This window comes from Euprymna scolopes, chromosome 20 (genome assembly GCF_053919585.1).
Source record: "Euprymna scolopes isolate OS-2025 chromosome 20, ASM5391958v1, whole genome shotgun sequence".
Lineage (NCBI taxonomy): Eukaryota > Metazoa > Mollusca > Cephalopoda > Sepiida > Sepiolidae > Euprymna > Euprymna scolopes.
Genome location: NC_136501.1, coordinates 63,047,318 through 63,070,059, shown reverse-complemented (window position 1 = coordinate 63,070,059; position 22,742 = coordinate 63,047,318).

Below are 22,742 nucleotides of genomic sequence, written 5' to 3'. Positions count from 1 at the left end.
GTAATCTCCGAAATTTTGTGTGTGAATAAATGTTATATGAAATATAACTTTGTGTGGTGTCATCTTTCGAAGAAACAGGTATGTGAATTCGTCCCAGTTGTTACTATCATATTAAATGTTTATTAAACTCTTAAATCTTTTTATTATATCCCATTATATATCCCATATTATCCCATTGATTACTGTACACGCAATAACCCTTATCCCTGAGTGGCCTCGGGGCCTTGATAAGTGGTGACTACCATGTAAAAAATGTTTACAGACTTTGTCTATTATATAGACTGTTATTATTATATACATTCCTTCTTCTTCACCAAAAAACATTTGTCTAACTCTCCTTCAATGGAACGTTGTCTCCTCTCGTCGTTTGAAGCCGCCCCATGTACATGTATTTGTTATCCCTTCAAAATAACGCGTCATCATTTCAGTCCAGCTCAAGCCAAACATCGTTCATCATAAAACTTATATACACCCTGTCTGTTGGTTTGTATACACCAATATTTATTCATCGATAACAAGCCTAAAATTGGCATGTGTAAAGCTGTCTTAGATAGTCAATTTTTTCTATTTCATCCATTGTTTTTTTGTGTCATCTTTCGAAGAAACAGGTATGTGAATTCATCCCGGTTGTTACTGTCATATTAAATGTTTATTAAACTCTTAAATGTCATCGTTTCAGTCCAGCTCAAGCAAAACATTGTCATCATAAAAGTTATATACACCCTGTCTGTTGGTTTATATACACTAACATTTATTTATCGATAATTTGATACCCCGCTATCCAACACGCCACACGCCACAACTTTTATACATTATCGAAAAAAGAAAGAACTATTAATTTATAGAATCTTAAATGTGTAGGAATTCCAATACAATTTAGACCGCGGGTTTTCTTTTGACTCTCGCTTCTCTTATTTTGTTCTTTAGTCCTCACATTCCATGAGCGATGTTGCTGACAAAGGAGGAAGTGTTGCTATTTTATAGGTCAGAATCTATTTAACACTCATCATTGGCTAGTATTTAGTTTTAAAGTGGTATTGTTTTATCTCCTTAAATCAGATGGTTTCATGCCTTGCCTGGAGCGATTTCCACGAATGAAAATATCCGATGCCTTTCTAGAGATAATTCTAACTAGAAACATATCTGGGAAACTGTTGGGGACACACTCCTACTGCCTGGAATAATTAACTATTCCATGACTACACTTCCGTCCATGACGCCACTTTCAGGGTAATGAGAACCGGTTTACCAGAAGCAGTCAGAAACGGACATGCGGAGAGTATGGTTGCCTTTTCTAGGGCGACAATTTTATCGTTCCATCCTGTATTTTGTGTCTGATGATTGGCCATTTTGGAATATCCTTTAACGAAATAATGTTTAATCTTATCCAGATGGTTAAGAAACGCTTGTAACAGAAACCAATGCCAACAATAGAATGATCCACAAGCAATGGACGCATGAATGGATATTTATTGTGAATATGGCGCATTCCGTTCCCTAATCCCGTAAAGCTGCTAATTTTATAATTAAATAGAGTTTGGGAACTTCAACTATGTGTAAATCTTAATGCGAGTATCTAATGCATTAATTGTCTACTAATTTAAGTTTTCGATTTCAAAATCGAAAACAAAAATTATATCATCATATTACATGAATTCGAAGATTTTATCGTTGGCATTGATTTCAGCGATATTTTTCGTAGTCAAATTCTTTCTAGAATGACATTCGGGATTACAGGAAATACCACGTGAAGGTTGCCAACAATCTAAGTGAATTTTATGTTTGTTTGTAGAACGTACTGGATTCGAACTTGCGACACCCAGTTCGTCAGTCCGTGTCGTTATCCACCAGGCCACCACTATTTTCCCTTCCAAAATATATGAAAAAGGGATTATCAACTTATAGAAGTTTCAATGCGAAATAATTATAGAGGTAGCGTTCATTCCACATATGGTAAGTGCCGAGTTAGATTTGTGAAAGGCATAGATTAAATAGTTCTTCATTGTGTCGGAATTAATTTTCTTTTACTTTCTCGCCTCTCTAATTGGTCGGCGATAATTACAGGACGTTCGCATAGTTGACGTCATCGTCTTTAGTGCAGAGATAAAAGCAGTGGTTTTAATCTTTCCCATCACTATGGATTGCATTCGCATATCAGATTTATTTTCTTTTTTTCTGTTCTTTTCAATTCACGAAGGTCTGAGAATAAGAAAAAATGCTTTTGTCTTATTCTTCGTCTCGCTTTAGTCTTGTTCTGCCTATCGTTCAGTTTTTCTTTATACTTTGTTGGCCTTTCTTCTCAATGTCACCCTTTAATAGCCGCCATGTTTTTTTTTAATTTTCGTTTCTTCCCGCTTTCTGTTCCCGGTTTTCGTTCAACTTAATCTTCTCGTTTTAGACGCTGTTTTATATTTATTGCTTTCTTGTTACAACTCCGCCCTTTTCTAGTCTTTATTCTCCGTTCAACCAGCGTCCTTACAATCTTCGTACATTATTATTAGTGCGACTATTTTTCTTAAATTACTGCATTCTAATATGTTTAATATCGAATAATTTTCTCTATTCTTCGAGTTTGGTAATTTTTACTATTTCTTCTTCTTCGTCTTCTTCTTCTTCTTCTTCTTCTTCTTCTTTTTCTTCTTCTTCGCTCCTTTTTCTTCCCTCATTTTCTTCCCTTTCTTTTTCCTCTTTCATTTTCTTCCTTTTCTTTTTGATGTTTCATTATCTGTTATTAATTCTTCTTTTTTCTCCTCCTCCCAGTGTTTTACTTTTATCCGTTCTTCTTCCCTTTTTCGTTTTCTTTTTTCTTTTTCTTTCTCACCGTTTCTTTTTCTTTGCCTTTTCTTCTAGTTTCCTTTGATTTCCTTTTTTTCCTTTGTTTTTTTTCTTCTTTTCTGTTATTATTTCCTAGTCTTCTTTTTAACTTCTTTTTCTTTTTCTTCCTTTTTGTCTTCCTACGTCTTTTTCTGTTTTTTTTTACCTTACCTTATTGTTCTTTTCTTTCGATTTCACTCTCTTTTCCCTTTTCTTCTTGTTTATCATTTCCTTTCTTCTTTTTCCTTTCGTATACTTTTTCTTTATCTGTTTTTTTTCTCTCACCTTACTCTCTCATTTTTTCTACGGTGGAATCACCATTTATCAAGGACTAGAGGCTACTCAAGGATAAGGGTTAAAGAGTGTACAGTAGTCAAAGGGACAATATCATAGTAATCGTTAAAAGTGTAAATTTGGTAAATTGGATTACTTAAGGGAAACGGGTCATCAAGAACTTGTTTACGTTGGACTTGAAGACATATTGTAGTCAGCTGGAAAGCAAAAAAAAAAAAAAAAACAAAAAAACAAAGACAGTTCCGCATGTGTGCAGTTCTAAGAAAAAAAGCTTTGTTCATGGAATCTACGCTTAGGTCTAGGCACAGATAAATAGTGGGGGAAACTATTGATAGCGTTTCTTGTGAATCCTTTTCCCTTTTTGTTTCGTATTTCTTTATCTTTTTCTTCTCCACATTCTTTTCTTCTTTTAATTATTAAATAGCGGGACCAGTGGAAATTCCACAGGGGACTGATTCATATGTAATATATTGATGTTGGCATTCTGTAGATATTCAGCGTAAATGGAGACACTCTGATATTATTGTAGCTCTTTTGTTAAAACTGCAAAAGTATTTATCCAAGCTAGCAGGGACGACCGGCATAGCCAGGTCGTAAAATACGCTTAAATATGATATTTTAATTCTTGCAGATTTCGTATATATTACTGCAGAGTTAATTTTCTATCGATTGTTGCATATTATAAAGTTGCGATTTCAAAAATAAAAAAAATATATCTATATAACTTAGGTTCATCAGCTTGAATGGAAACCGAATTCCAAACTTATGAATATATAGTTCCTTCAGCTATAATCGAAACCAAAACTTATGAAGAATTCTTGGTAAAATTATTTATGCAAGAAATGGAAGTACATAACAATTAAACGACCCCGATGTAAGCGTGAATCACAAAAGAACACACACTATAGTATTAATATATAGATTTCCGACTTGCTGTTGGTACTTGTTATATGTTTTGTAAATTATTATGTCGAAAACAATAACTTAAAATATTGCAGCATTAAGAATTGATTATATAATGCTATAAATTGAATTTCCAAATAAAATCTTAATGCTGCAATATTTTAAGTGATAAATTTATTATATGTTTTACTAGAATATCTTGTCCTTTTCTTTTCCAGTTTTAACAACTAATCCTTTACTTTTCCATGTTTAAGCTTAACTATATTACTTTTCATGCTCGTATTTTTCTATTGTAATCCATGATTTTTCCAGGCTTCCAGTAAATTCACTTGTAATTTGTTTAATTTCAGTCTTATTTTTGGCCCCCATAAACATAACATACACTAAGTAATAACATAGTGTATGCTTCAATAAAATCCCCCCAATTATCTCTCTTTCATCCTTTCATTCTCTCTGTTTCACTTGTTACTTCTTTTTCGCGAGAGCGTTTAATTGGTAGCAACAGTAGTCGCTGAACCGACGTAGTTTCTATTGAAACCAATCATAAAAACGTCGCGCACCCCCTTACGTTTTTTAACGATTTTGAATACCAGTAAATTCATCATAACTTTTTTTTGCTGAACGAAAATTGAATTTTTTTTTACAATATAGCTGAGAAGGTGATTTATAAATATATAAGTAATAATTGCTTGAAATTTGTTCGAAAAATGAGTGAGTTGTAAAGATTTAAAGCGATTTTTAATGACTAAAACTGCTACTTACTCATATATTCAAACACTACCGTGTTTGAATAATACTGTACCCATTCCATAAGTAATCAAAAACTAATTTATTTTTTGCAGCGTAAGTAAAGTTAAGTAGCTAAACGTTACTTATTTAGAGATAAATCATATTGTTCTTATTTTATTTTAGGTTGCCGTTTTAGGCGCGCGTTTTCAAAATGGTAAAGTTTACAAAAACAAAATTCTAATAATGCATCCATGTAACTCACTGTGTTACCTAAAATATATATCTCATAATTCATGTATGTCTAATTTAATTAGTTCCGGAATTCATCTTACACATAAACATTAATGACGCTCATGCGCGCGCCCCGATCCGGTTATAATTTTATTGCACGATATAATTCAACGTTTGATTTAGAGCACTTCTTTTTATCTATTATTTTTTTATATCTTTCTAATTTTCAAATAGTTTTTTATAATGAGCGATTTATTAGTTTAAGAATACGTATAATACACAGCAAGGTATCAACTCGTAAACATATCTGGGTTTATATATATAGAAAGATGTAGCTTTTTCCTATACATATTTTTAATGATGCGAAATACATTCTGAAATATAGTTTCGTTGTAGGATTGAGTTATGTTTAAAAAAAAAACTGTTTAATTTGTTCAAGTTATTCGTAATTTATGATCAACAGAAACAGTTTCTATTTCCCTGTTAGATGTCCCCAGATATTTGAATGTGGGCGTCGTGAGCAGGTGTTGTCCTGCTGCTGTAATAGTTATTGGGTTTGGTGAGCACTGTACTGACAGAGTACCTCGGTTTTCTGCGTGTTGATCGCCAGAACCGCAACATCAGACTCCACACGAAAAATGCCAGTGTACAAAGCGATATTCATCACTATACTGCTGCATGGATGTGAGTCTTGACTTTTCATACAAGATCTCTCCAGAAGATCCTTGGCATCACATGGAGGGGCAGAGTGACGCATGCGGAGGTGTTGGGGAGGGAAGGCAGCTGTAGCGCGGAGTTCATTTTGATCCAATGCCAACTCAGATAGCTGAGGTACATCATTTGAATGCCCAGCTACAGACTACCGTGTGGAATTCTCTAAGGTCAATTACTTTAAGGCTGACGCAGTGCCGGTGGGCAGAGGAAACGTTTCCAAGATCCCATCAGCACAACCCTGAAGAGATATCGAATAGATCCCTCGCCACTAGAGGAACTTTCTTTCTACTGGGATCCCTGGCGTCTGCTCACAGGAAGTGGACTGTATTGAGGAGTAGCGAATACAGGACCATACAGCGAAGCGTGCAAAGAGGCATGCTCGCCAGGCCATCCCTGCTCCATCCGACACCCTCCATATTCTCGATCTGTGATCGTATTTGTGGTTCCAGGATTGGATTATTTAAACATTAGCAGACTCACAGGAAGAAGAAGAAGAAGAAGAAGAAGAAGAAGATCATCATCATCATCATCATCATCATCATCATCATCATCATCATCATCATCATCATCACCAAATAAAGATAGAAAACCAAGAAGAGCATATGATATCTAAATATTCACCCACCATCGCAAATTACACTCTATGATAACTCATTCACCGCGCTAATATTTTCTTAATGTCTTTGTAAGAATTAAGAGAAAGAATGGTAGTTGTCAAGTGGTTAACAACACAGACTAACGACCTGAGTGTCAGAAGTTCGAATTCGGTTTGTTCCCCCAAAATGACTTTCACTTACGATATTAGCAACCTTCTCGTGGCCCCACCCGTAAGTACCCGATATCTTTCTAGAAATAATTCTGGCTACAAAAATATCGAGGAAACCAAATGCCAACAATAGAATCTTCGTATTCATGCGATATGATGCTGGTGGTCTTATTTACATAGGCGTGAAAAAAATGCCCCTTATTTTTATATAATCTCTACTCGTAAACTTCTTTCGCTCCTTGTATTCATCACCATACGGTCCGTGACCTGTTGAACCAACGTTGGTACATCTTTCTCACCATCACTCGGTTTTCTAAAGTTTTCAAATTTATTTCTTTTCCATTTGAACAACATTTCTATAAATTTGATGCATTCTGGTTTGATAAATTGTTTAAAAATTTTTTGAGATGAGAATTGGTATTAATTTGATTGTTTGGACTATCGCTTTCATCTTGGTAATTGTTGTCAAAATAGAATCTTTTCTGACCCTTAGATTTTACTGAAAATTACACAAAAGCAAGACCTTATGAATACACATCTGGAAACGTAATATTTTGCGCCGGGAAAATTGTGAGGCTTGAGCCCAGTATGTTTTCGGGATAACAAAACGCCCCCTTTTTTGGCTAATTTTTTTTATTTTTCTCCAAAAATTCATAATTGTGTCTAAGTAATGGTTTTGAATGGTACCAAATTCAAACTAATGCATTATTTGTCATGAACCTTTAGCTGTTTTAGCCTGATGTTTTACATCAGGTCAGGGGTTTAAATAGGGAAAATAGCCAAAATCAGTCGGGGGACCATATAGTTTTTGGCTTGTTATCAAATCATCTCTAAGCAAAGTATTTCTTGCAATATTTTTGATATAAAAAAAAGGGTAGGTATTTATTTGCTTCCACATGCAAGCAAAATATGACACAAGGTCGGTTTTTATGCGGGATGAAGGGGAACGGGGATGGGGAAGGGGAAAGGGATGGAATATATAGGGTTGCTCCAACATGTACCAACAACCAATTGCCACAAGGCCAATGGTCTCAAAGTGCAGCATCTGGGAACAGATGGTATTTATTTGCTCCCCCACCGAGCAAATTAGGCACAAGGCCGATTTTTAATGTGAGGAGTGAAGGTAGGGGGAAGGGAAAAAGGGGACCAGCTCCCGAGAGGTGGGAAATGGGAGCTGGTTAAAGGTCAGGCATGTGGGGTTGCCCCCACATCTGGTCTTTGCTAGTCATAACTAGTCATAGCTTGCAGTATCTGCCGGAACAGATGGTATTTATTTGCTCCCCCACCGAGCAAATTAGGCACAAGGCCGATTTTTAATGTGAGGAGTAAAGGGAGGGGGAAGGAAAAAAGGGGACCAGCTCCCGAGAGGTGGGAAATGGGAGCTGGTTAAAGGTCAGGCATGTGGGGTTGCCCCCACATCTGGTCTTTGCTAGTCATAGCTAGTCATAGCTTGCAGTATCTGCCGGAACAGATACGACACTTTGATCTCAGCCAAGAGGGGACGATTAAAAAAAATTGGGAGGTTCTACATATAGACACTGGCGATAGGAACTCATCAATCACATGGATCCATATTCTGCTATCAAGTAATCAGGAACCGGAATTGCTCGATAAAAACTTTGGCTATTTATAATTTCCGCATATAAGTTTTCATGTCCACACCAGAGTGATGTTTGCGCTTTGCCTGCAGAACTTTTAAGTCCAAGGCTTGTACAGATCAGCTACTCACCGAAAACTCTTTTCATATCCATGACTTGTACAGATTAGCTGCCCATCGGACACTCTTCTTTAATTAAACATGGTTTTAATTCCAAAAATTTCAAACGCATATGATTTTAATCCTCAGCGTGTTTAGGTATTATCAATTATAATTTTAAATATTAAATGGATATATCTGATATTAAATGGATATATTAAATATTAAATGGATGTATCTGATATTAAATGGATATATTAAATATTAAATGGATGTATCTGATATAAAATGGATATATTGAATATTAAATGGATATATCTGATATTAAATGGATATATTAAATATTAAATGGATGTATCTGATATTAAATGGATATATTGAATATTAAATGGATATATTGAATATTAAATGGATGTATCTGATATTAAATGGATATATTAAATATTAAATGGATGTATCTGATATTAAATGGATATATTAAATATTAAATGGATGTATCTGATATTAAATGGATATATTAAATATTAAATGGATGTATCTGATATTAAATGGATATATTAAATATTAAATGGATGTACCTGATATTAAATGGATATATTGAATATTAAATGGATGTATCTGATATTAAATGGATATATTGAATATTAAATGGATGTACCTGATATCAAATGGATATATTACATATTAAATGAATGTACCTGATATTAAATGGATATATTAAATATTAAATGAATGTATCTGATATTAAATGGATATATTAAATATTAAATGAATGCATCTGATATTAAATGGATATATTAAATATTAAATGAATGTATCTGATATTAAATGGATATATTAAATATTAAATGGATGTATCTGATATTAAATGGATATATAAAATATTAAATGAATGTATCTGATATTAAATGGATATATTAAATATTAAATGAATGCATCTGATATTAAATGGATATATTAAATATTAAATGAATGTATCTGATATTAAATTGATATATTAAATATTAAATGACTGCATCTGATATTAAATGGATATATTAAATATTAAATGGATGTATCTGATATTAAATGGATATATTAAATATTAAATGGATGTATCTGATATTAAATGGATATATTAAATATTAAATGAATGTATCTGATATTAAATGGATATATTAAATATTAAATGAATGTATCTGATATTAAATGGATATATTAAATATTAAATGAATGCATCTGATATTAAATGGATATATTAAATATTAAATGGATATATCTGATATTAAATGGATATATTAAATATTAAATGAATGCATCTGATATTAAATGGATATATTGAATATTAAATGAATGTATCTGATATTAAATGGATATATTAAATATTAAATGAATGCATCTGATATTAAATGGATATATTAAATATTAAATGAATGCATCTGATATTAAATTGATATATTAAATATTAAATGAATACATCTGATATTAAATGGATATATTAAATATTAAATGAATGCATCTGATATTAAATGGATATATTAAATATTAAATGGATATATCTGATATTAAATGGATATATTAAATATTAAATGGATATATCTGATATTAAATGGATATATTAAATATTAAATGGATATATCTGATATTAAATGGATATATTAAATATTAAATGAATGCATCTGATATTAAATGGATATATTAAATATTAAATGAATGTATCTGATATTAAATGGATATATTAAATATTAAATGGATGTATCTGATATTAAATGGATATATTAAATATTAAATGGATGTATCTGATATTAAATGGATATATTAAATATTAAATGAATACATCTGATATTAAATGGATATATTAAATATTAAATGAATGTATCTGATATTAAATGGATATATTAAATATTAAATGAATGCATCTGATATTAAATGGATATATTAAATATTAAATGAATGCATCTGATATTAAATGGATATATTAAATATTAAATGAATGTATCTGATATTAAATGGATATATTAAATATTAAATGGATGTATCTGATATTAAATGGATATATTAAATATTAAATGGATATATCTGATATTAAATGGATATATTAAATATTAAATGAATGCATCTGATATTAAATGGATATATTAAATATTAAATGAATGTATCTGATATTAAATGGATATATTAAATATTAAATGGATGTATCTGATATTAAATGGATATATTAAATATTAAATGGATGTATCTGATATTAAATGGATATATTAAATATTAAATGAATGCATCTGATATTAAATGGATATATTAAATATTAAATGAATGTATCTGATATTAAATGGATATATTAAATATTAAATGAATGCATCTGATATTAAATGGATATATTAAATATTAAATGAATGCATCTGATATTAAATGGATATATTAAATATTAAATGAATGTATCTGATATTAAATGGATATATTAAATATTAAATGGATGTATCTGATATTAAATGGATATATTAAATATTAAATGAATGCATCTGATATTAAATGGATATATTAAATATTAAATGAATGTATCTGATATTAAATGGATATATTAAATATTAAATGAATGCATCTGATATTAAATGGATATATTAAATATTAAATGAATGTATCTGATATTAAATGGATATATTAAATATTAAATGGATATATCTGATATTAATTGGATATATTAAATATTAAATGAATGCATCCGATATTAAATGGATATATTAAATATTAAATAGATGTATCTGATATTAAATGGATATATTAAATATTAAATGGATGTATCTGATATTAAATGGATATATTAAATATTAAATGGATGTATCTGATATTAAATGGATATACTAAATATTAAATGGATGTATCTGATATTAAATGGATATATTAAATATTAAATGGATGTATCTGATATTAAATGGATATATTAAATATTAAATGGATGTATCTGATATTAAATGGATATATTAAATATTAAATAGATGTATCTGATATTAAATGGATATATTAAATATTAAATGAATGCATCTGATATTAAATGGATATATTAAATATTAAATGGATGTATCTGATATTAAATGGATATATTGAATATTAAATGGATGTATCTGATATTAAATGGATATATTAAATATTAAATGGATGTATCTGATATTAAATGGATATATTGAATATTAAATGGATGTATCTGATATTAAATGGATATATTAAATATTAAATGGATGTATCTGATATTAAATGGATATATTGAATATTAAATGGATATATCTGATATTAATTGGATATATTGAATATTAAATGGATATATTGAATATTAAATGGATATATCTGATATTAATTGGATATATTGAATATTAAATGGATATATTAAATATTAAATGGATATATCTGATATTAATTGGATATATTGAATATTAAATGAATGCATCTGATATTAAATGGATATATTAAATATTAAATGGATGTATCTGATATTAAATGGATATATTAAATATTAAATGGATATATTAAATATTAAATGAATGCATCTGATATTAAATGGATATATTGAATATTAAATGAATGCATCTGATATTAAATGGATATATTAAATATTAAATGGATATATCTGATATTAAATGGATATATTAAATATTAAATGGATATATCTGATATTAAATGGATATATTAAATATTAAATGGATGTATCTGATATTAAATGGATATATTAAATATTAAATGGATGTACCTGATATTAAATGGATATATTGAATATTAAATGGATGTATCTGATATTAAATGGATATATTAAATATTAAATGGATGTATCTGATATTAAATGGATATATTAAATATTAAATGGATATATCTGATATTAAATGGATATATTAAATATTAAATGAATGTATCTGATATTAAATGGATATATTGAATATTAAATGGATATATATGATATTAAATGGATATATTAAATATTAAATGGATATATCTGATATTAAATGGATATATTGGATATTAAATGGATGTATCTGATATTAAATGGATATATTAAATATTAAATGGATGTATCTGATATTAAATTGATATATTGAATATTAAATGAATGCATCTGATATTAAATGGATATATAAAATATTAAATGAATGTATCTGATATTAAATGGATATATTGAATATTAAATGGATATATCTGATATTAATTGGATATATTAAATATTAAATGAATGCATCTGATATTAAATGGATATATTAAATATTAAATGAATGTATCTGATATTAAATGGATATATTGAATATTAAATGAATGTATCTGATATTAAATGGATATATTAAATATTAAATGGATATATCTGATATTAAATGGATATATTAAATATTAAATGAATGTATCTGATATTAAATGGATATATTAAATATTAAATGGATATATCTGATATTAAATGGATATATTAAATATTAAATGGATGTATCTGATATTAAATGGATATATTAAATATTAAATGAATGTATCTGATATTTAATGGATATATTGAATATTAAATGAATGTACCTGATATTAAATGGATATATTAAATATTAAATGGATGTATCTGATATTAAATGGATATATTAAATATTAAATGAATGTATCTGATATTAAATGGATATATTAAATATTAAATGGATATATCTGATATTAAATGGATATATTAAATATTAAATGAATGTATCTGATATTAAATGGATATATTAAATATTAAATGGATGTATCTGATATTAAATGGATGTATCTGATATTGCTAAAGATCAATCCAATTCTAATATAGAATGATCAAACAAAACAGCCTTTTCGAAATATTTCTTTTTTAACAATGTACACGTTTTACTTAAATATAATAAAAAATGCTTTTTTTTTCTGGAACGCGCGTTCATATGAATAAACAATTTAGGATTGCGGTATGTTTAAAAAATAAACAAACCATAATTTTAATGTGTTAATTAGCTGAAATTTAAAATTAACACATCTACTGATCCATATCTTAATTAACTGACATCTGGCTTGGAGCTGCTATAAAGCAGCTTATCCCGCATGGACAGAGTTTAAAATAAACTTTGTAGCCTAGTGGGGGATACCCTTTCTCTTCTCTGCCACCTCTTTTTCATAAAAGAGACGTTGCGAGCTTGTCTTTGCTTTATCGTTATTTTCATGGCAAGCTCCAATCTATGGTCCTCTGGCCTGACTTTTACGAAAAACACTCGTCTACCGGAAACCACTATCAATAATTCCTCCACTCTTATCCGTGCTTAAACCTAAACGTAGATTCCAGGAAGAAAATTTTCTTTCTTAGAACTGCACGCCTTTGGAACTCTGTTCCGTTTTACTGTGTTTCAACAGACTACAATATGGTCGTCTCCAAGTTCAACATAAACAAATTCTTGATGAGCTATGCCCCTTAAGTAATCCAATTTACCAAATTTCCACTATTAACGATTACTTCGACATGTTCTCATTGATTACTGTTCACTCGTTAACCCTTATCCTCGATTGACCTCAGTGCCTTGGTAAGTGGTGAATTCTTTTGAAAAAAAAAAAATTCTATGCATAACTCTCACCCTCTATTAATGCATATTAGCTGCTCATCGTTCTTAATCTATAGGGTATTATCACACTATTTCCCATTACTTTTAATAATCGAAATCAAATATATAAAAGGCAAAATGTGTGCAAAAAATTTTCGCACACACTGACGGATCCTCATGAGATCGATATCGTTTCCAAGCCCGATCCTTCGGACGACAAATATCGAAAACTGGCCAAAAACATTAAATCTTTCACCTTCAATTGGGCAGTTTTGTACAAGGAGGGGTCACTTTTTCATCGATATTTTTACAAAGTCACCATACGCGCTTGCAATGACTAGACTTAATTTAAACGGCAGCGAAGTCGTATGTCATGGTAGCCGAAGAGGTTAAGCGGTTTGCTTTTTTTTCACCTTCTTTTCTCTCTTTGCGTTGCAGGTTCAAGCTTGTCTGCCTACCCCTTTTTTCTTATTTCGAGGCTTACGTGATGAGAGATTTTTCCTTTTATAACAAAAACTGAAATATTTTACAGTTAGCTTAAACTTATTTTTTTTTTTTCACACCTCTCTCCACCCATCCAGCGTCTATTTTTTTTCTGGTTGTATTGACTCCTTAATACACCCCCTCTCCACACTCGGGCAATGCCGGGTCCCCCTGCTAGTTTATAAAGAAAGGAAAGTATACAAGAGAACATTCTTGACGGTGGCAGATCCGGATGAATCAGGTCGGTGCAAGCTTTAGTAAAGTTAAGTAACTATTGGTTACTTATTTTGCCAGTTTGTCGAAGAGGCATTTAAAACCATTGTTATTTATTACATGTATATTGTTACTATTTAAATATACCATCGTAGTTAATTTATAACCTTTTCTTCCAGATTATTAAAGTATTATTTATATTTTTTTCTGCAATATTCTAATCCCTGTTGATTCGAAAACAATTTTCTTTAGTGAAAAAAAGGTAGTCGTCGTCCATCATAATGTCAATCCCCACACAGTACTACCAACGAAAATATTTATTAAGAGAGTTTGGTTGGGGAATCTTGCTTCATTCTGCATATTATCTTAACCTAGCTCAATGAGATTATCACATATTTCAAGGATTACAAAACCATAAGTGGTGGCCATCCTATCCAGTAAATAGACCACAATAAAGGTTTGCTCTTTAATTCTGTTACTCTGAGTTTAGTGTTGACGAACACATTAAACTAGGTGGGTGCTGGATGGATTACTAAATGGACTTGAGGCTTATATTGGCAAAAAAAAAAAAAATAGAAGAAGAAAATGTATAGAGTTGAACTCCGAGATACGGCATTAAAAATTAGTAACAAAATACAGCACAGTATATACATGTATATAATCAAATAACATTATAAATAACGCCGTAAAGCGGGGCGAATGACGTAATCGGGGGTAGGAAAATATATTATTCTACATCGTAACCTGAAAAAAAAAACCCGTATCCTAGGGATACCGTATCTTGGGGTTCTACTATATAATCAACTATAAGAAACCACATATTTTCCGTTTTTGTAACTTTGTTTATAAATTATTTCTTTTATTTCACGCGTCAGTAGAAAACGCAAATCTTATCTGTTAAATATTTTGTTTCATTTCAATTATTTTTATATTAAAGTAGCACTTGTCCCCATTTAGATTTATCACGTTGAAATACAATTGCAGAGTTAATTATGACGGAGTATTATATTTATTAGGTAGGTACAAAAATAATGTCGTTTTTACACATCTAGTTGAACGTCAAAAACGACTTTTTTTTGCACCAACCTGATGGTCTTAGATTAACATCGAGAGAGGAAATTGAACATAAGTTAGATTGACGTTTCACATCATAACACAACGAATTTTACAATCGAGGCATTTATAAGTTCGTTGACAAATGGAATCAAATTATAGAGAGAAAAGGTCGTCAATGTTATGGATAAAACTATTCAAAGCATATAATGTAATGTTGTCCGCGGACCAACACACGTTGTGCCCAGTCTCAGTCGCGAAGGACACCAAGACAGAGAATAGGAAATAACTTCAACTCGCTTGTTCTTTGTAGCAACCACATTTATTTCCGTATTCTTTCTTTACCGCTGTGACGTCACTCGACCGTCCTCCACGCCTCGCACGTGATCGCGAACGTTATTTACGTCTTTTCTGTCTTTCACGCTATCGTTCTCTTTTTCTTTTTATAGTCTCTTTTTCTTTCCCCTAGTGACATCACTTCGCATTCATTTACATCCGCGCATCCGCGCTATGTTACAAAAGGTTTCCGTAACATAAAATTGTAAATCGGCTAGACTTTTTTGCACCGGCATAATACTTAATTGCCCAATTGCTAGAAAATTCAACATCGACAGGTATATGCAGGTGAACTTTATTGTATAACGCCTTCTTTATGTAGCCATATGTAAAACACAATACACAACGTAAAAAATAATACATGCACACAGGCTCTTTCAGTCTTGACAGACTACGAATGCCCACCGTAAAGGTGTCTGTGCACGAAATTTTTGCGGCAGGAGGTGCACAATCTTCAACCACACCTTTCCTGAGTCGACATTGTTAAATACGAGTAGCAAGTTAAGTATATGTACAGGACGCCTGGAAACAAATGCCGAAATAAGCGGAGAGCACATACAGCGCCTTGAATTCCCACAATGGTCACCCATCTGGTACTAACTAGGCTCAATGTTGCTTAACTTTAGTGATCTGACGGGAATCGGTGCGTAATCGCGATTATGTCGTATATAAAGAATAATGTATATTGAATAAGAAGGATACGGATTCATCCTCATTATCAAATATACAAAACGTATCGTCTATTGAGAGAAAATAAACATTTAGATTTTCTAACATTTAAAAAAAGACAAATTCTATTCATGCGAATTTTATTTTATACGGTGTCTATAATTCTCGCTACTGTCTTTCTCAGTGTTTATTAGGAGACAGGGCTTACGAAGAAAAAGAAAGACTAAAAAGGATTATGATAATTCATTATAAACAAAAAAGAATGTCACTGCAGCAGTAATATAATTTAACCCAGAGCTGTAGAGGAAAAGCGAAGGAACGAGAGAGAAAAAGAACGAGAGAGAGAGAGAGAGAGAGAGAGAGAGAGAGAGAGAGAGAGAGAGAGAGAGAGAGAGGACACTGAGGAAAACATAGAGGGGAGAGATAGAGGGAGAGAGAGGAGAAGAAGGAGAGAGATAGAGAGTGAAAGAGAGGGAGAAATATAGAGAAAAGGAGGGGCAGAGATATATCGAACAGGAGGAGAATAATTTTGTAATTAATTGAAAACTTGGCACTTATCCAGTTTACAACCAAATCTCTGGCAACTCCGCGTCAGCGTCTTCTGGGAGGTTAAATAAACAGTCGAAGGATGCCGAAGCGTTTAGCCAATCAGTTGTCAGTAGACGACAATATTTATGAAATCGATAAATTCATTAAAACTAGAAAATCATTTTAAAACCAAAAATTATTTTCAACACGCTATGTCAACGTTAAATATTTCCTTTCCCCATGTTAAGAACAGATTTCTAAGTAGAAATCCGTTTTTAACACGGAGAAGAGGACGCAGCGTTTTTAATAAATTGTCTGGCAGTCTTCGCTTCAGCATCTCCTGGCTGATGCCCAACCATGCCGGCAGATGCCACAAAAAGAAATAATAATTTTTTTAAATTAAAATGGGTATCGAGGATATTTTACATTCCCCCATTAAACATGTAAATCAAATATAATTCAATCAGAAATAATTCTTATAAAGCCTTATCTTCCAGTTGCTTTTGGCCTTTATAAGTAGTATATTATCTAGCCAACAACAAAGTCAGAAAAATAACGTGTAAGACAAACTCTTTTTTCCAGTTTTCTTTAAAGAAATAAAAAAAGTTCCTCGAATTTCTCTTCGACTGCTTCTCATCGTTTTTTTTTGTCTCTGCTCGGCTCGCATTTAGCGATACAAAACCATTGAATATCGTTTTTGGTTTGAATGCATGGTATCCGTACTTTAAGCACTTAATACTCCCACTCGGCTGCAAACGTAATCATTTTAAAAGCAAATTATTAAGCTTTTTATTACTGGGATTGAAATTGGTGAAAAAGAAGAAAGAGGAACCCAAAATCGATAAAACCTTAACTCACGCATTTATGATTGGTCGCAGAAAAAATATATATTAGTAAATGTTCAACAATTAAATAATTACTAACATTGACACACACACACACACACACAAAACATATACATATATATATATATATATATATATATATATATATATATATATATGAATAAGAGGCGAATGTAGTTTGCTTGAAGCATTGTATACTATGCAGTTAAATGTAATATATAGAAGGAATTACAATGTAGAGGAAACGGAAAGACACAAACTGAAGCAGATGAAAAAATGTATTTGTAATTTGTATTAATAAAACTTTTTCATCTGGTTCAGTTGGTATCTCTCCGTTATCTCTGCATTGTATTGCCTCCTATATATATATATATATATATATATATATATATATATATATATATATATATATATATATATATATATATATATATATATATAATAAAATGCCTACAGACACTAGTGCTTCATCCTTTCGGGATTCTTCAGTGCAGGGTGTCACGATTAATACCAGCCGAACGATTCGAACCCCGCAACACTAGACATCTCTGGCTCGATTAGCGAATATATATATATATATATATATATATATATATATATATATATATATATATATATATATATATACATACATACATATATATAAAGGAGGATTCCCAATTTTTTCCTGATTCCGATACAATTACCGATTCCGTTTTAAACTTCCGATTCCGATATGATTCCAGATTCCAATTCCGATTCCGATTCTTTAAAAATTTATAAGTATTTGATTAGAGATTTGTTGTTGATTTTTTTGTAAATTTTAAAATTATTACATAATCCCCGCTGATTTCCTCGTATATTTTTTTCTGGAATGTTTTCCTTGAAATTGATTGAAAATTTTAAGGCAACAAAAGATTTATTTTGATTTTAAAACAAAGCCATATTTTATCAGTTCGTCGTTGGTGTACAACATACTACTTACACGTTTACATAAACAGTTGAAAATAGTCGACGATTGAAAGGTAAATTGAGGAAACGATGTAAGAACGAAATATTTAACAACGCACCCCTTCCATTGTTACGAACGAATTTCTAAATAATAATGTTACTATTTAGAAAACCATTTTTGACATGGAGAGGATGTGGGCTTTGTTAACTATTCCGTGCCTTCCCTTCTATAAATGAAGTGAAAATTTATTTTTATTACAAAAGAATTGTGGGTTATGAAATTGATTTGCTTTGCTGAAACAAAAACAAAACGAGATGCACAACTACAACTACTACTACTACTACTAATAATAATAATAATAGTAGTAGTAACAAAAATATAAATGTAGATAAACACTCTCAGCTAAATCCCCATTCAAAAATGAAATATTACTTCTATAAGTTCATGTGAAACCCTTAAAAACTTGACGGAAAGAAAAGCAATCATTTTAGTATTTAGAGTGGAAGTTCAGTTTCGAATATAAATTTAACGTAAAATAATCATCATTTCTGGGCCATTGTAATTCTTTATGGATGTTAACTAAATTGTTTCCCACTAACTTAAGTTCGATTGGCAACGTAGTAAAACTATGTGTAATCGCTTAAAAAAGTAGACATCCCCCCTAATAAACGCACATAATTTATCTATAATTTTTGGTTAACTGCCCTAACACACTAGAATGTTTCAGAAAAAAAAGACGCTTATTTTACGTTAAATTATGTGTGAAACCAATCCTGCACTTTAAAATTCTTAAATAAATCGTTTTATATTCATTATTTATAATTATGAGTGTTTATAGGTAATGGTTTTATTTAATTGTTAACAGTTACGTATAAAACAGTACATGTAAAAAGTAAATTATATTTCAAAAATATCTTAAAATGTTAAGGGTTCTTTAAAATCAAATAAAATCGATGTTTATAAGTTATGAATACTCTTTGTACTACTGTGCCCATGTTGAGCGTTCCTATTTGCTTGACTCCTCCTAGAGGCAAGTAAATAGGAACCGAAAGGTTAGACACAGGATCGTTTTATTTTGATGTGGGGGAATATCCAGCTCCAAAAATGGGGCACTCCGGGTCAGAACAAAAATAAAAATTGACTCAGTCTAGAAGGAGTTCTCCTTCATTGAATGAGGTGAGAGTATGTGAAGTGTAGCACCCGAACAGATACCACTTTTTGTTAACGTTTCGATCGATGTAACCTCCGACCGAAATTCTGTGCAGATTCTCGAGTCCAACAGAAAAATTCCCGAGTTAGAGAACACAAAACAGCATAATTAGTATATTAATATATTTTTTTAATTGGAGTGAGGGATGGGGACCCTCTTCTTAAACAATATCACCCTCAAGAACTGTTCTAAAATTTATTTTCAATCGATATTTATTCAATAACTGCCCTTTTATCCTAGTTAGCAAAATGCCCTTTTTCCCGTTGCCATTTCTTCTGTTGCCCAATTTTCCAAAATTTATAAATTTAACGTAAAATTACCACCCGTTTCCAGGCCATTTTAATTATTTTAAAGCAGTCAACTAAAATTTTACCACTAACCCCTAAGCCCAATCGGCAAAATCATAAAACCAGAAGTAATCGCTTTATTTTTCGTATTATCGCCCGGGTTAGTAATAGAAAGGGGTCGTGTCTTTTATGACTTTTGACAATGACATATTTTATACTACCGTTTGACGAGGAACATGGACATGGCCAAAATTAAAGACAAACAAAATCTGTTACCTGTTCTTAAAACACTGTCTGGTTCGAAAGAGGTGATAATTCTACGTAAAATTTATATGCGAAACTGTTTATCAGGTTGTTTACATGCAATGGCCTAAAAAATGGAGAATTTTTCTTTTCACAGCAAGAAGTTGTAATTGCGATGGGCGAAAAACGAAAACGGAAGAAGAAACTATAATTTCATGAGAATACTGAACCAGGGTCGCCTGATGAAGTCTCAGTGACTGAAACAGATGGATGTTTGTAGCGACCAAATGTAAATTTGTTCTTGTTATGGAGCACTAACAACCTCATTGTATTCACTAGTCACTACTTTTGAATATCTCAAACCTGAATTAATATATATATATATATATATATATATATATATATATAATAGTCTACTTATATATATAAGACATTTTTCCTCTGTGTGTCTATGAGGGTTGTTTCCCATATATATACATATATATATATATATATATATATATATATATATATATATATATATATATATATATATATATATATCCATTATAGTCAAACCTAAAACGCATTATCGAACATTTTGTTTTTTCCTTTTCATTCTAATTCATATCGTCGGAATTTTTTTTTATCCTTTAATATCATATATATATATATATATATATATATATATATATATATATATATATATATATATACTAGACCACCCGTGACCCGTTGGGTCAGTATGTTATATTAGCTATGGAATTCATGTATGAGCGTGACACTTGTGCCGTAAAGAAAATATTTTTTTTTGACATAACAGAAACATTTCTATGAAATTATATTAAAATGAAAAATCACAGACGGATCACTCAAACATGGAAAAAAAAATCCTCCCTATTCGTGTAAAGTTACCTATTTTTCCGAATAATCGCTCAAAAATCGAAAATTAAACATGATTTTCCTACGAATCGAACGCCGACGAAAGTCATTTAGCAGTAAAATCGCACATGAACCTACCGATGAGAAATGCAAGAATGAAAAGCCCATATTGGAATACTTCTACCAAGTTATAGAAACTTAAAATCTGAAAAAAAAAATTAATAAAACCTGAATCAAAAAAAAAAAAAACCTAAATAAATAAAATAAAATAAAACTAATATTGAAACAGATTAGAAAATGTGTCAACAAATTCACCGTTCTCACACAACTATTTTGTATCTAGAAATCTAAACAAAAAATAAAAAAAGAAGGGCGGAAGGAATAGGGGCCGGATAGAGAGTAGTAGTAGTAGTAGTAGTTTTACTACAATTGATCTTATGTTTGTCAACGGGTTAAAGTTGTTTAGTTGTAATAAAATAGCGACAGTTTAGGTGTAATAAAGAATAGTTGCAAAACACCCCCACTCTTTCCATGTTAAATAATAATTTCGAAAAAATAACGTTAATATTTCAGTGCGCAGGTCAAAATCTGCAAAAGAAGCGATTTGTGTTTATTTGCTTACGTTGTTATGGGTTAATGTTTATGCGCGCATGCGCAACCGCATGTCGTAAACCGGAAAGTGGGTTACATAACTCGTTACAAGGTCATTTGAGTTTTATAATTATATATATATATACACTTTTGTACTTATATATATATATATATATATGGCATATATATATATGGCATATATATATATGAGTAGAGAAGTATATATCTGTCTATGTATATGACATTAAAAGTATAAAAAAATTCGACGATATGAATTTAAAATGGAAAGAAATGAACTTTGGAATATAATCTCTCTCTCTGTATATCGCTCTCTCTCTCTCTCTCTCTCTCTCTATATATATATATATATATATATATATATATATATATATGTGTGTGTACTAGCAGTTCCACCCGCTTTGCTCGCGCCCTATGTACTGTTCATAAGGTTATGTGCATATGTATATATTAAAAAATGTGAATATGTAAAGTAATGCCTTTCTGTATAATTGTTTTCCTTAACTACCATAGAGAAAAGACAGACAGACATTTTCACTTTTACAGATATGTAGATAGATAGATAGATTGGATGCAATATATAGTAATGATTTAAAAAATATTAAAAAAAGACTCATGCGTCACCACCGAGAATCGAAACCAAAACGTTCCGCTCTCGATTTATTTTGTTTCTGGCGTCAATGACTGGGCTATGAAAACATGTCTACTACAAGACTAAAAATGAAAACATAAACCAATAGCTACTACGTTATGCATTCGTAATGCCGGCGTTCGACCGTCACTTGGCAAATTTCATTTT